The sequence below is a fragment of the Montipora capricornis genome, chromosome 6 (genome assembly GCF_036669925.1).
Source record: "Montipora capricornis isolate CH-2021 chromosome 6, ASM3666992v2, whole genome shotgun sequence".
Lineage (NCBI taxonomy): Eukaryota > Metazoa > Cnidaria > Anthozoa > Scleractinia > Acroporidae > Montipora > Montipora capricornis.
In genome coordinates, this window is record NC_090888.1 from 19,109,934 (window position 1) to 19,124,540 (window position 14,607).

The following is a 14,607-nucleotide window of genomic DNA, read 5'->3' on the forward strand; positions in this document are numbered from 1 at the left end:
ACCGAGTGCAAGGGTTATGCAAATGAACTTTGACACGAGCGATAGTAACTGTTGTGTAAATACACTGATTGTGGCAGATTTTAATCTGTTGTCGCGTGCAATCCAAGGAGATACCCAGCGGTTTGAACTTATGGAACGGTTTATTAAGGTAAGAAATTTACTGTGATCTGCTTTTTAGCCTTCATTTAGACCCAACTTTTGAGATTTTCTTCCTCAAACTTGGCTAAATTTTAGTAGTTGAACAAAGGCCTCAGAGTAGGGTGTCTTCCAGCCTCTCTTGTAAGCTAAGAATTTTCCGAAAAGTTTCCATATTTCGTCAGTCTAAGTAATGAATGTACCTTAGAATTTGTATGAAAACGAATTTCTGTGAGCTGCACTATAGGGGACGTAGCACGGTTCACAAAATCGGTGAATTTTACCTTTCTAATCACGGTCGGCAACCTCAGTTCCGCCAAAATTCAATTTTGGCTCGTAGCAAAGCAAAAATAAGAAACTGGAAAATAATAAATTGCTTTTTTATATATATGTGCCAAATCCTTTTCACTGACAAAAAAAGAGGGAAAATTATTTTTGGTCCCGAAGTCGAGTGGACCGCTTTTAGAGAGACTGCCACTTAATCCTTAATTGGACAGTTTTAAAGAATGGCGAGTGGGTTAATTTTTCCATGTAGTTTAGGTGGCAACAAATAAGATATATAGGCTGTACTGAAAAGATATGTTACATGCTAACCCCGGTGAATGATACTTCCTCAATTTGGATCCTTGCATTGTAACGGGACAAGTGTCAAGTGAACCTAGTTTTGATGATGGCCTTGCTCCTACGAGTCTTCTATAGCTCTGTGGTGGGGCATCCCAACTACTAATCGGAAGGTCGTCGGCTCGATTCGCGTGCACTCGGATTTTTTTTCCGAGAGTCCCTGAGTCATTATTGACAATATATCTCTGAGTTCTATTGGTGTTGGCCACATTTAAGGGCGCGTTCGATTGACCGTATTCCGGAATAGGAATACATGGAATAGAAGTTAGAAATCCTTTGTTTTTACAGAGATTCACATTAAAATTACCAAACACTTGCTAAAATGCTATTTTAAGCATATATTATTAGCCTTGTTGCTTCAAAAGCGTCAGAAATACCGTTTTAAATTGCCACTCCGCTTATTCTTATTCCGGAATAGGGTCAATCGAACGCACCCTTAATCAAGGTAAATGATCACAGACGTCAGCAAGGCCGTAGCCAGAAAAAAAGTTATGACTGAGGCAATTTCCATCGTTAAATACTCTTCGTAAGTATTTTAGGTGTTTATGACGAGTACATTTTGAAGATAACACTGGAATTACGCTTTATTTTAACGAATCAAGAAAAAAATGACCGTGGCAAGTGCCTCGGTTTGCCTCATACTGGCTACTGCTTCCATGCACATGTATCGATATCGTCGCGTCGAAACTGATTTTTGTTGCAACTTGCTACTTGAATTTCAAGAATGATGGAAAGATTGTACTTATATATAGTAGCCCTAAGACGAAGCGGCCACTGATCACTATTAGGATCTCTGGCAGCCTCTTCAACTAATCCGTCAGAAACTATTTTGAGAGCCAAAATCGTGAAAGATTTTCGATATAAAGAAGAAAGCTTGTAATTTTTTTCGGTCGATCTTTCTATGAAAGGACAACATTTGTAATCGTGTCGTTTTAAAGTACTTTATTTCAAAACTTGAATCCTAACACAGCGTTTGCCAAGCTAAATGGACTAGACTAATCACTGCAAAAGCAATAAATGCTGCGGTAGTTTTCTCTCAAATACCCTTGATTGCATGCATCTATTTTTTCCACACTATTTAAACACTTTAAGCGAGGATTTGTCTCCGCCACTCAATTTGCACATGTTGCTGATGTAAGTAACGAATTCTATGGATAGGTATTATTTCAAGAACTTTCCTTTCAGTCATTGGCGTTTCCCGGTGTACCTTGAAGGACAGTAAGAAAAACTGTGGTTAGTTTTATTTCATTTTTAAGGAACATTCACTTTGAAAGAACATAAAAAATTAGGGCGCAGAAACAACAAAATTATTGTCACCCCAGAAGTCTCGATCTGCGATGCAATGTCTATTTATAGAACGGCTACTGCTAGATTTTTAAAGGCACTGCGTTCCGCGCACCATTTTGCATTTAGCACGTGGATCCCTTTTGCGGTTACTTTGGTTGCGCACCAATCAGGAGAATTGTGGCCATAAGGCCCAATCTGGTTGGCCATTTCTTGACGGGATCTGTATTCTAAATTTAGATAAGACCGTTAACTGATGGGCCAAGGCCAAATTAGAGAGATCGAGGGAGATAATGCCAAATTGCCATGACCATTTTACACTGAGTGGCTGAGTGTGCAGTTCGTGGTACTTCATTGCTTTTTGTGAGATTTTGAGAATGATGATGATAGTGGGAAGGGATTGTCATTGGTGGAAGCGCTGGGGGGTTGCAATCATATATGACGGTCAAAAAAGTTTGATTAAAGGTGCCCCGATGCTAGATTAACCAGCGGAATCCGATGTATTGTTGTCTTGTTGTCTTTTCTTGTAGGAAAGAGTCATTGGCATACATAATTCATGCAACGTACCAGTGTTAATCTTTGTCAAGAAGCAGTTGAGATCAAGCTTCTCTGTAATTGTGTCTCTTTTCATTGTTGCTGCTTTCCATTCGTCGAAGGTCCCGGTTGTTTGTGTCGCTGATCTGGAAGTCGTCGCCATCATTTGCAAATTGCGCATTAATCTGCAGAAAGAAAACAAATTTCTTAGTATATTGTATTAAGAGCTTCATCATTTGAATAACCCATGCAATACTGAAAATCATGAAAAAAATTGCTAAACGTGGGATAAAAGGCTGCTAAAAATGGCACAGAGTAAGAAGAGAAGTGCAGCAGTCTACAATTTGTCAATAAACCTTTTTCCAAAATGGCCGCATTGAGATATTCTTTTATTTTTATTCAAATTAGATCTTGATGCCTCGTTCAAGGCAAGATATTCTTTTGAATTTTAAGCTTAAGAACGAGGCATCAAGGGCTAATTTGAAGAAAAACAAAGTATCTAAATGGTGGCCATTTTGGAAAAAAGGTGAATTTATCTATCATGTGGAAATAGGTTGGTGTCGAAAAATATGCTACTGGAACAAACTCCTCCCAGAAAGCAGATGAGGATTACCACGACGAGGATATTCCTCAAAGAGGCCCTCAAAATGCACCTACTGTAAACCGCCAAAGAGAAACAAGAAGTAAATGGACCAGGGAGCTAGAGTATATGGAAGTGATGGAAGCATACTTTAAAGCTCTAGCTAAGCCCAATGCATCAGTTACAACAGATGCTTCAATATCTGGCGAACTCAAAATCCAACCAAAAGGTCAAACATGGATGCTAATAAACTGGAAAACACCAGATGGGACATCATGAACCAGAAAAGACTGACAGACATGGAAATTCAAGCCATCAAAGACTAAGTGATTGACAAGACAGACTGTTCCGAGAACAATAGCCGTCATGAGGGCAATCCCTCTGCACAAGCTGTGGCAGATAATGCCCCCTTGGCCAGCGATGAGGCAGCTGTCCACAATTATAAAGAACAACTGAATAATTCCAATGTGCTGGAGACCCCTCAATACACCAATGATGGAAGAAGTTTAGAAGAAGTGGGAGATTGTATATGTGAAAGAGACAAATATAACTGAACGACCACCTATACCATATTTTAAGCATACCAGACAGGCAAAGGAAGTCTTAGAAACAACAAATAAGGCCATCAACCTAATAAAGGCCAAAAAGGGGAAAAAACTGTCTCTTACTGAAGTGAATGAACTATTTTACTCTTTCTGCCTCAGTAGTCTGTGACACCCTGGGCATCAAAGACCAAAAACACAAAAGAAACCAAAAGTGCCTTTGTGGAAAATACGAATCGAGAAAAACATCAAAAACGTACGTGGAGAGATCTTAATTCTAACTGAAATTCTCCAAGGAAGAAGAGTTAAGGAGAAGAAAAGAAGAGCTCTCATGAGAAAATATATGATCAAATCCAACGACGACATTCTGCCTGTCACGGAAAAATTGAAACAACAGCTACTAGCTAAATCCCAGAGTATAAGGCGCTTTAAGAAAAGACGAAAGTTTAAATTTACTCCCAGAACAAAATGTTCAAAGAAAACACCAAACTATTCTATGGTGAGCTTGGGAAAAAGACCATCGAAATCTCCGAGCCACCTGGGAAAGAAGCTCTTGAGAATTTCTGGGCTAATATCTGGGAGAAAGAAAAGCGTCGCAATGAAAGAGCAGAGTGGATAAAACAAATAGAGAAAGAAAACCAACAAATGCCCACTCAGGAATGGATGGAAATATCCATTGCTGAAATAACTTCTGCAATCAAAAAATCCAGCAACTGGAAAGCTCCTGGGATTGATGGAATAGCAAACTTCTGGATATCCCTACACGAAGATCTGACTAATGCCTGCAACATCTGCATCGAAAACCCAGAGGAATTCCCAAACTGGCTAACAACTGGCATCGCCTATCTCCTTCCATAAACCGAAGACACTGTAAACCCCAAAAATTACAGGCCCATCACTTGCCTTCCTACAATGTACAAGATCTTAACATCAATCTTGTCAGCTAGAGGCTATAGCCATCTTGTGAATTACAACTTGCTACCATCCGAACAAAAAGGTTGCAGAAAAGGGAGCTAAGGCTGTAAGGATCAACTACTCATAAACAAAGCTACATTGGAAGATATGAAGACGAGAAAGAAAAGCCTCAGTACAGCTTGGGTGAATTAGAAGAAAGCTTTTGACTCTGTTCCCCACAGCTGGATATTAAAATGCCTTGAAATCTACAGGATATCACCAAAAAATGAAAGGTTTCATCAAAGTAAGTATGACCAAATGGAAAACAACCTTCGCACTTAACCATAACAACGGAACAGTATCTTCTCGTGAAAGAAAAATAAACAGCGGCATCTTTCAAGGAGATTCCCTCTCACCTCTTCTTTTCTGCATAGCTTTAGCACCTTTATCCTCTCTCTTGAATGAGAGTAAATATGGATACAAAATCACCAACCTGTTTTACATGGACGATCTGAAAACCTATGCCAAGTCTGATGAAGATCAGAAAGGCCTCCTTAAAATTGTCAAAGGCTTCAGCGATGATACAATAATGGAATTTGGGCTTGACAAGTGCGCCAAAGCTACATTCAAACGAGGCAAACTGGCGAAAACCGAGAACACCGAACTCGATGTTACGTTGACACCACCATACAAGACCTTGAGCGGGAAGGCACCTACAAATACCTTGGTGTGAATCAAGGGGATGGGATCCAACATGCAAAGATGAAAGAGGAAATTCGGAAAGAGAACTACCGCTGAATTCGCCCAGTGCTCAAATCCGAACTTAATGCAGCCAATAGAATCGACGCAATCAACACTCTTGGTGTCCCAGTCGTTACTTATAGTTTCAACATCATAAACTGGAAAATGGAAGAACTTATGAAGCTAGACAGAAAAACAAGGAAATTCTTGACATTGACAAAAATGCACCACCCAAAAGCTGATGTGGACAGGCTATATATCCTTAGAAAGGCAGGTAGAAGGGTTCTTGTACAACTGGAGATTACCTACAAAACAATCACAATTGGCCTAAACACATATCTCAACAACAAAGATGATTACCTCCTCAAAATTGAAAGGGATCATTACCGTGGCAAGAAAAAAATGTCCATACACCATCAAGCCGCAAAATACGGGCGTGAACTCAGCTTACCAGAAGCTGACGTGGTAGAGAATGAGCCAGTCGCGAGGTATGCCTGAAGGATCAAGCTAAAAGCCAAATACCAAAGCCAAATACCAAGCTTTAGAAAAACTCAAGAGCAAATGGGAAGAAAACCCTTTGCATGGTCATTACCCAAAAAGAACAGAAGAGAAGGATGTAGACCAAGACAAAATCCACAATCGGCTGAGTACAACCCAATGTGCAGAATCTGTTGGCAATTTCAAGGAACAGTTGACCACCTTGTCTCTGGATGTTCTGAACTTGCCAAGACAGAGTACATCATACAAAGACATAATAAAGCTGCAGCATATATCTCGACTGGACAATTCAATATCCAGAAAGTCGCACTGAAATCGTCGCTAGTTTTAAACCTCTTAAATGGTTTCATGGTCAGCTTTTGTGGAGTTTCGCATTTAACGGCCTTACTACCCATCGAACTCTGTACGAGTTATGTTCCTAAATTTCGTATTTTACTAGCGCATGGGTTGCTTACACGTTCTAAAAATTGGCTGTTGTTTTCGACAGCTTCTTTCCAACGGCTCTGCGAATATCAGCTAGAATTTGTCCGTAAGTTTCTTTTGTTTTCGATGGTTTTAGAAAATTCTCAGAAGAAACATAACCAGTCGTACCCGGCTGAGAAGCTGCCGTTACAAATTTAATTTTAAAATTACACTGGTGAATTCTGCGTTGATCGCTTGGGTGTGTTTCGATTCCTAGGTGGCTCGGTTTGTTTTGACGGAAGTCAACTTGTCTTAATATGGTTATCTGTTATTGGCTAATTTGTTAATAAGACGTCAATCAGCGTGTGTCAAGTCAAAAGGTGGGCGTTTTTCAAAAACAGGGGGTCTTCTTGCAAGCATTCCCTCAGCCTCTTGCCCCAACGTTCGCGCAGCCAGCTTGCGGAAAATCGATTCGAAGCTCTTCTGTCCCACAGGAACACTTGCTACGCAGGTTAGAAATTTTACAAAGAGTACATGAGATCATTAGCTCTTTTGCCACCAATTTGTAATAGCATGACGCCTTTTTTAAGCAAACTTCTCTGTTAATGAAACAAAATTTAAATAATGACGTCAGTAAAGATTCCCCCTTATAAACCAGAAGTGGTAATACTCTTCCTTCATCCGTTTTGACTTTCATGAAAGGCCGCACTTTAGCTACATACACATGAACACCCTCTTAACGCAAGTTTCTTTCCGATAAGCCTCTTCGATTTTCTGGAGAATTTTAAATAAGCTACTGATATCATTGTAGGTTTTGTTTGCTTTTACTGTATACTTGACGCATTAATTATAACGTCTTTATTACTTTTAAAATAAGCCATAAAATTAAGAATAAAAAGTAACAACACTATCCGACGTTTCGGAGTCAGACATGACCCCATTATCAAGGTTAAACTGTACTGGACTAAATAAGCAGTCAGATTCCATTCGTGCTAAAGTTTTTGTTTGACCTTCACCTTTTGTATTCTAGCAAAAATTGTAAATATCTTAGTGTCAACTATCGTTTAATTTCCATTTATGCATGTCTTTGTTTTGACCTAACGCCCGTTACATTTAAATTGCGAACTTTCCAGTACAGTTTAACCTTGATAATGGGGTCATGTCTGACTCCGAAACGTCGGATAGTGTTGTTACTTTTTATTCTTAATACGTTTTCTAAATCGATCCTTCTTAAAGCCATAAAATCAAAGTAAAAATGGCGCAATGCAAAAATGACCGAGTCGTGGAAGCATTTAATACCACCCCACTTTTTGACAGCTGTCAACTAAGAACAATCCTAAAAAAAGTCCCCTTAATCTGAAAAAAATTGATACTTTTTTCAGGTTTTATAAACTCAAGTGAGATCGAAAAAATGCGTAAGTATTTTTAATTTTGCGTGTAAATCACAAATGAAAAAGGTGATTTTTACGGAGTTTTGCATTTTCTAGATTCAGGTTTTATTCAGTGAAAAGTAGAATTGCTGGAGCGATCACTGATTCAGAATGCACTTCGACGATCTGGAATCCATCGTATGTGGTATGTTCTACCGATTTTGGATTACAAGATGACTGGCTACAAACACCGCTAAAAGTGACATGCATAAGGCTGCTCCATCGGTCGTTTCGCGTGAATCGACTAACATGAGGCAGCATTCATTAGCAACGCGCGAAAAATCCGTTTGGGCCCTTAAAAAGGTGTATTCCTCATCAAATGCAGTGGCACTAAACCGCCGGGAAGAAGTGCTCTTAGACCGCCTTCTGTAATAAAACTAGAAAGAATAATGAAGTCACAGGAAAGACTGGTTGGCGAGGAATGGTAAAAATCGCCCGCGTAACGGCTAATTCGCTCCCAGGCCCCTCAACCTTCAGGAAATTATATTTTCCAATTTCACCATAATTTGCGTAAAATGTTCGTTCAAGAGAGCAATCTAATGGTCCCTAAGGACAATACGAGTAGCACTTCTTCTCTAAACACTCCCAACGTATACAACACTAACGCTTTCATAATTTTTCAAACTTTAAGTAGCTACGGCGGTCGACAGTCCGCCACAATTCAACGCAGGGTGGTGTGCATGTCGTAGCTAGTCAACCGTCCAAACTACGTTTCAAATTGGGTGTAAACTCTTATATGAAAGGTACTTCGAAATATTCTTGCGTACTTCGTGTTTGGGCACGTTCGTGCTTGTAAGTTGATAAAACATGTTAAATAGTTCTTTTAACGAATCATTCAAAACGTCAATGTTGACTTTTGATTAATGATCGGTTAACTGTTTACCCGCGTTCGTTATTTTAAACTATGAGAGCATAAGCAGCAAAAATAAACGGTTAAAATTTGAATCAATACTCTCCCATATGAAATAAGTTTATATCATTTATGAACACCTACAATGTAATATTATTTTTGATTTTCGTTGTCACTAAAGAGAAATAACTTAAAATCAGTTGACTCAGTTTGACAAGCGCTACACGATTTTACACATACTTAGGAGTTCTCTGTCGTTAATGACATTTTCTGTGAAAGCGAATTGCTATTTTTATTATGAACCAGGACGAAAAAAGTCTTTTATCTTTTTTGTTGCAAAAAATAAATAAAAATGCAATTTTGACGAAACATTGTGTCGTTCTGACAAGCCTAATTATTCCAACTGTATGAATCATTTATGGTGTGTATTTTCTTGTATTCCGGCCACTCTTCACTTCACTTACCGGCTGAAATCTTTTCCGCCCCCTTTTTCTTCTTCTCCCACATTTTCCAAAACTGCAAATACCCCAACTGCCTCGTGGAACCATGCTGACCTCGACTGCGTCGTCAACATTATTCGCATTGGACTCAACTTTGCTGCTCTTCTCGTTGGCTAGCACCATCTCACATAGCAGTAAAACTAGCAAAACTAATAAAACATACAACCTTTCGACGCGTGAGGTTTTTGTCATTTTGGAACCAAATAATTTTAAAGATGAAGCAACCGCGGTCCTCGAAGTGTCTGCCCCGTCGTAGCACGCAAGTAAATTGGCGGTTCCAATTATTGTTTTAGCTTTTATTGACTCGAAGTGACGCATAAATTATATTAGATTTCCTTAATTTTCTTTCTTCTGACCTAATTAAAGGAAGTCGATCAACGTTTGCCTTTCAGCGGTGTATAATAGTAGACGGTTGTCGTGGGCGTTCTAGAACAAATGACATTTAATTAATCAAATGCGTCTCAATGAAAGCAGAATTGCTGTTTTTATCGCGGTCTTTATGACATAGAGAGACCCGGTTCATTTCCACAGTGAAATTATGAGAAGTATTTAAGTCAGCTGTACTTTTGCAAATGAATTGAACTAAAACCCTAAGGACCAGCTATATATTTCTGTCGAATTTTGCATCAATCACTTGATGCCAAAAAGATATTGACACATAAGGGCCGATTTACACGATACGATTTTGTCGCATGCGACAAGCTCACGACAGGCCTACGAAATGACTTACGATTGTCGCAGCGTTTTAAAACATGTTTTAAAATGCTACGACATTTTTTCTGACGTACACAACAATCGTAAATCATGTCGTGGGCCTGTCGTAAGCCGTTGTCGCATGCGACAAAGTCGTACCGTGTAAATCGGCCCTAAGACTCTTAAAAGCTCAGTAAACAGCGGTTTTGTGCATAATTATAGTCTTCATGCGTAGGCGCACAACAAGCTTTTTATCAAGTTATACAGTTAAATAGGTGTAGGTATATATATATATATTTTTTTTCTTTGACATGAGCATCAAAATACGGATTTATTAAGGCTCACAGGCCCAAGTTTTGAAGAAAACTGCTCCGTCTGGGGTGGACATTCTGTACAAAACTGAGCTATGTAGTGCCAGTCGCTTATCGGTAACGCTGCGCATTCGAAGCCAAAGTATATTTATTTATGGTGGCTATTGATTATTTAAACTGACCACAGCAAAGCTGCAATTGCCGATATTTCATGATATATCCGACTTTTTACCTCCATTGAGCTTGACAGCTTTCTATGACTGATGATTACCATGCGGACATGAAGCCTTAATTAATGCTCAGTTGGTCGGTGTATATTTGCTGTATACTCGACATTTTATGGCCACTGCCTTGTCAAATTTGTTTCTTAAGCGCTGCGAAAAGTGCACAATATTTCATTGCTGAGGACGTTATTTTTCCGAAATTAGTGAGATCGATGTGTTTCTCCATTTTTTTTCTCGGTTACAAGTTCTCTGATCTGTAAAGGGTGTTTCATCTAGTATATTCTGAGTAATCCCACATTTTATTCAATTTTATGATGCCAGGAGCCCATGGGTTCCTGATGATGCTAAGAAGGCAATTTAATCAATCCCGGGCGACAAGAATCAATTGACGGAGCACTTGTCAGAACAAGTTTACCATTGTCTCATACAGAGACCTGAAAAGTGAGGCTGCTCCCACTGGACTCGAACCCATGACCTGGGGCCCGTTTCCCGAAAGTCCCGAAAACGTTTCGGGCCCGAAAAGCCAATTGTGAAAATGCCAACCGCTTGTTTTGAATATCCAATCTTTTAACATGTTTTCAAGCTAACTAAAAGAAACACGTCTGTGAAGTTTGACGACTTAAATCCTCTCCGTTCTTGAGATACAAAAGGAATTGTGACACCGGAAAATGAATGGCCCGTAAAGTTTCGGGACGTTCGAGAAACGGGCCCCAGATGTTTATATAACTGCGCTTGTAAATGCGAGGATGACTTCAATCTTTCGTTTATAACGCGTACTTCAAATACACATTTCTTTCCTTTATTATAGTCCTATGATGGGAACACATGAGCCGAACAAATTGACCTGCTCCCAACAGTGTGGCATCAGAGCACAGTTGGAAGAACATTGCACCAGAATCGAAGAGGCAATGGGCTGGAATCCCGTTGAACCTGCCTGAATAGACCTTATTCGTATTCTCAGGATTGGACAGGAACGTGCATACAGTGGAGGCTCAAGCGGGGGAAATAATTTGCATCTGAAAATATTTCCCGCATCTGCCTCTATTCCATGCTCGTTTCAGTGCAACCGTGAGAGTACGAATATGGCCTATTTTCAGTTGTCCAAATGAGACAATAATTATTGCTTAATTTAATTGTTGTGATACTGTGCGAGGATCACTCCAATCTTGCGTCTATAACTTGCACTTCAAATACACGTTTCTTTCCTTCAAGAATAAATTGCTTTAGAACTGGTGCCGCTTCGAATTGCTGCCTTTAAGCAGATGCTTGGCAACTTTTTGGTTTTCGGCCCTTCAAAAGTAACTATCAAATAGGCCTTTTGCAACAAACGATCACATGTGATCGTTAGTTGCAAAAGGCCCATTCACTTAATTAAACGACATTGTCACGAAAATGTAAACTAGAAGCAGACGCAAATTTAAATGTAGCAGACGGTGATTGATTTTAATCGCCGCGATATGTTTTGAAACTGCAATACCTATATCTAGAATTTTCATAGAAACATGATTTGTCCGTATTTAATAGTACGTGTGATTCGCTACATAATGATGGATGTGCCTAATCCTTCCCAGTCCACCGCGAAAAAACAAAAAAGCGGGCGATGGGTGGAAAGGTGATTTCTTTATGCTCTTTGCTTTCCTGGGTACTTCATGACCCCAAACCGATCCCGTGTTAAAGCGGCAGTCTCAAGCTATTTCAGTCAAACTTCAAAACACTAAAAGACGTCCTGGCATCAATGAAAACCAAAAAATAATGCTGTAGTTTTGTTGTAAATGACTATTGAAGTGCAATGAAGCTATTCGTTGTTGTTTACAGCAAAAGATGGAAAGGATGGAAATGTAAAGACAACGTGTTCAGAAAGAAAAAAATAATACCTTGTCAGTTGGCTGTCAAAAATGTTGTACTTGTGAGCTGAAGTACTAATTTACTTACCCATTTTTGACCTAAAAACAGCAAATTAAGCATGACAGTGGCAGTTTAACTCGGATTAGAGTTTTAATTAAGGTTGACAACGTAAGCATACTTCAGTGAACAGTTCATTCTCTATCTGCGATTCAAAGTCATTCGTACTAATTTAGAAACAGAATCCTTTGCCCTTTGTGCAAATGGAAGACTACGGACTAATCTCGAAATGATTAACTTATATTTTTGTGACCTTCCAGTAGCTGAGTTATTACTTATCTCCATTGGTAATTTAGGTGCGGCCCAATCCTCTAGATTTTCAGAATGTTTATAATAAACTCGGCTAAATCGTGCATCGACTAACTGCACTTGTTTTCTTTTGCGACACCAATGCTGCCGAGTTTGCTACTCTATGCTGGTCTTCGTTCCTTGTGTTTCACTAGGCCGTATGCGCTCTTACCAACGTCGTCGTCTCCCATACTTAAAGCAAAGCAAAGTTGATTGTAGTGGCTGATATCTAAGCAATTTTAGGCATAGTCTCGGTGGCAATGCACAAAACGCCGATGATTGCATCAAGTGAGAGAAAAACCGATCAAAATTTCTGCAATACCTTTTGAAAGAGCCTTTTTCTGTTTCCTCGTCTTCCCTTAGGACATCTTGCACTAAAGCACGGCCTTCGCCATTTATTTTCCTGTCTGAACAGTTTTTCTCTAACACCTAAGCTCGATTCTTCTTCACACCACACTCGGTTCGAGAAAGTCAACACGAGTAAAATTAATGTAAAGAAAAACCAAACAGCAACTTTTCCACCCAAAGTCGTCATTATCGCGGCTCTTAATGCCAAAAGAATGAGCTTTTTACTGGCGACAACTGGTTTGAGAAGTAACCGTAGTGTTTTGTTGTGGAGAGTTTGGGGCCTTCTTTATAGTAAAATGAACCATTGCACTTTATTATTTTCAGGGTACTAACCAATGCGGATTTTAATTTAGCCTTTTTGAAATTGAAAGAAGTCAATGATCAGAGTTTAAACGTTTCCGATCGAATAATAATAACTCCGGGACAAATAGTTGTTTAGCACCTGGTGGAGGGGTTAGCACAAACTGAAAGCTTTAGCCGCGTGGGCCAAGTTCATACAATCAAATACATTGTTTTTTCAAGTCTTTCTCTACTTTTACTTTTCTTTTAGGTTGCATCTCGGGTGGATTTCCACTAAATTCTTTTCGAGATTCTTTGGTCTCGATAGCATAAACAATGGAAATATTTCAAAGAAAGCGAATTCAGGAAATTTAATTGCTACATATTGCATATTTACCGCCATCTAACTGTAAAACCGTCAACTGTTCAACTCGACAATTCTTTCTATTCACCAAGGTGGTCGCCTTCTAACAAATTAATTTACCGATATTACCGGAAGGACATTTTCAATAGTCCGTGTGGGAACTCAACAGAAATTCATCCAATATTTCTTAACAATAACTTAAGAATTAACTATTAAGAACTATTTTAGGGTCTGGGTCAACAGTTCTTTAAAAAGTTGAGACTTTTTTCAAGGAAAGAATCTGTGCAAGAAAATGATAGAAACTTTTTGATTGCAAAATGCTGCGGCGACTCAACGACCAAAAAGTTCAATATAGCCTTAAATTATGTCCAATGTGACGTCACTATTAATCAGTTATGCACATTATTTGGCTTGAAAGAATGAATCCTATTCATCGGGATTTGAAGTGACAATCTTCAATATTATTTGTTCCAAATAAGGAAAAGTCACCCCTTGGTCCTAAGGGTATAACAGACCCCAGGATTGGATCTGTGGTCTTAAAATAGAAAGAAACATGATTCCCGTTTTAGACGTTTGATAACGACTTAATTATTTCCTTTGAGCGTCGGATTTTTAACAAAAGAATAATAACGTTAAGCTACGTTAAGGTAAATTTGAATATTAAGGTTAATCCAATGTTTAATAATTCATGCATTCGAAATAAGAGCTCATTGAGCCTTCATCTTATTTTCCGCTTTATTTTCAAGGGAAATTACAGTTGAAACCGTAGGATTTCTCGTTTTTCCAATCATTTGAGAACAAGAGTAGAGAAGATTCGCTGTGCATTCAAATGCAGTCATGAACTTGAAGTTTTAAGTTCACAGCAACAATCAAGTCAATTAGAAAGATCAAAGAAGGAACGGAAAAGGTTATAATAACTGAAGCTTAAAGAGAACAAAAATTAGAAATGTAGGTTTTGGTTAAAGATTATTTCGGCATGTCGCACGTCCTTTTAGCGGTTGGCATGACATGTGTGGAACGATCTCACCGCTGCTCATTTTATTCATACAACGTGAGCAAAGACAGTTCGAAGCCGCATTCAATGACAAATCCTTTCCGATCCTGCTATCGAAACCCCCAAGAAGCTAATCACCATGACATATGTTTCATTAACTTCGAAAGACGGTTTAAGCAAAAGAAGTGAATAA

General features: G+C 39.0%; 1 long non-coding RNA gene across 1 annotated transcript; it reads right to left on the reverse strand.

Annotated features, from left to right (window-relative positions):
- Positions 1-1,683: 1,683 nt before the first annotated feature.
- On the reverse strand, positions 1,684-9,312 carry LOC138051716 (uncharacterized). Its single transcript, XR_011132891.1, has 3 exons — positions 8,976-9,312; positions 2,608-2,759; positions 1,684-1,963 (listed from the first exon to the last, which is right to left on the reverse strand). It is a non-coding gene; the product is annotated as an uncharacterized lncRNA (long non-coding RNA).
- Between the last annotated feature and the right edge of the window lie 5,295 nt (positions 9,313-14,607).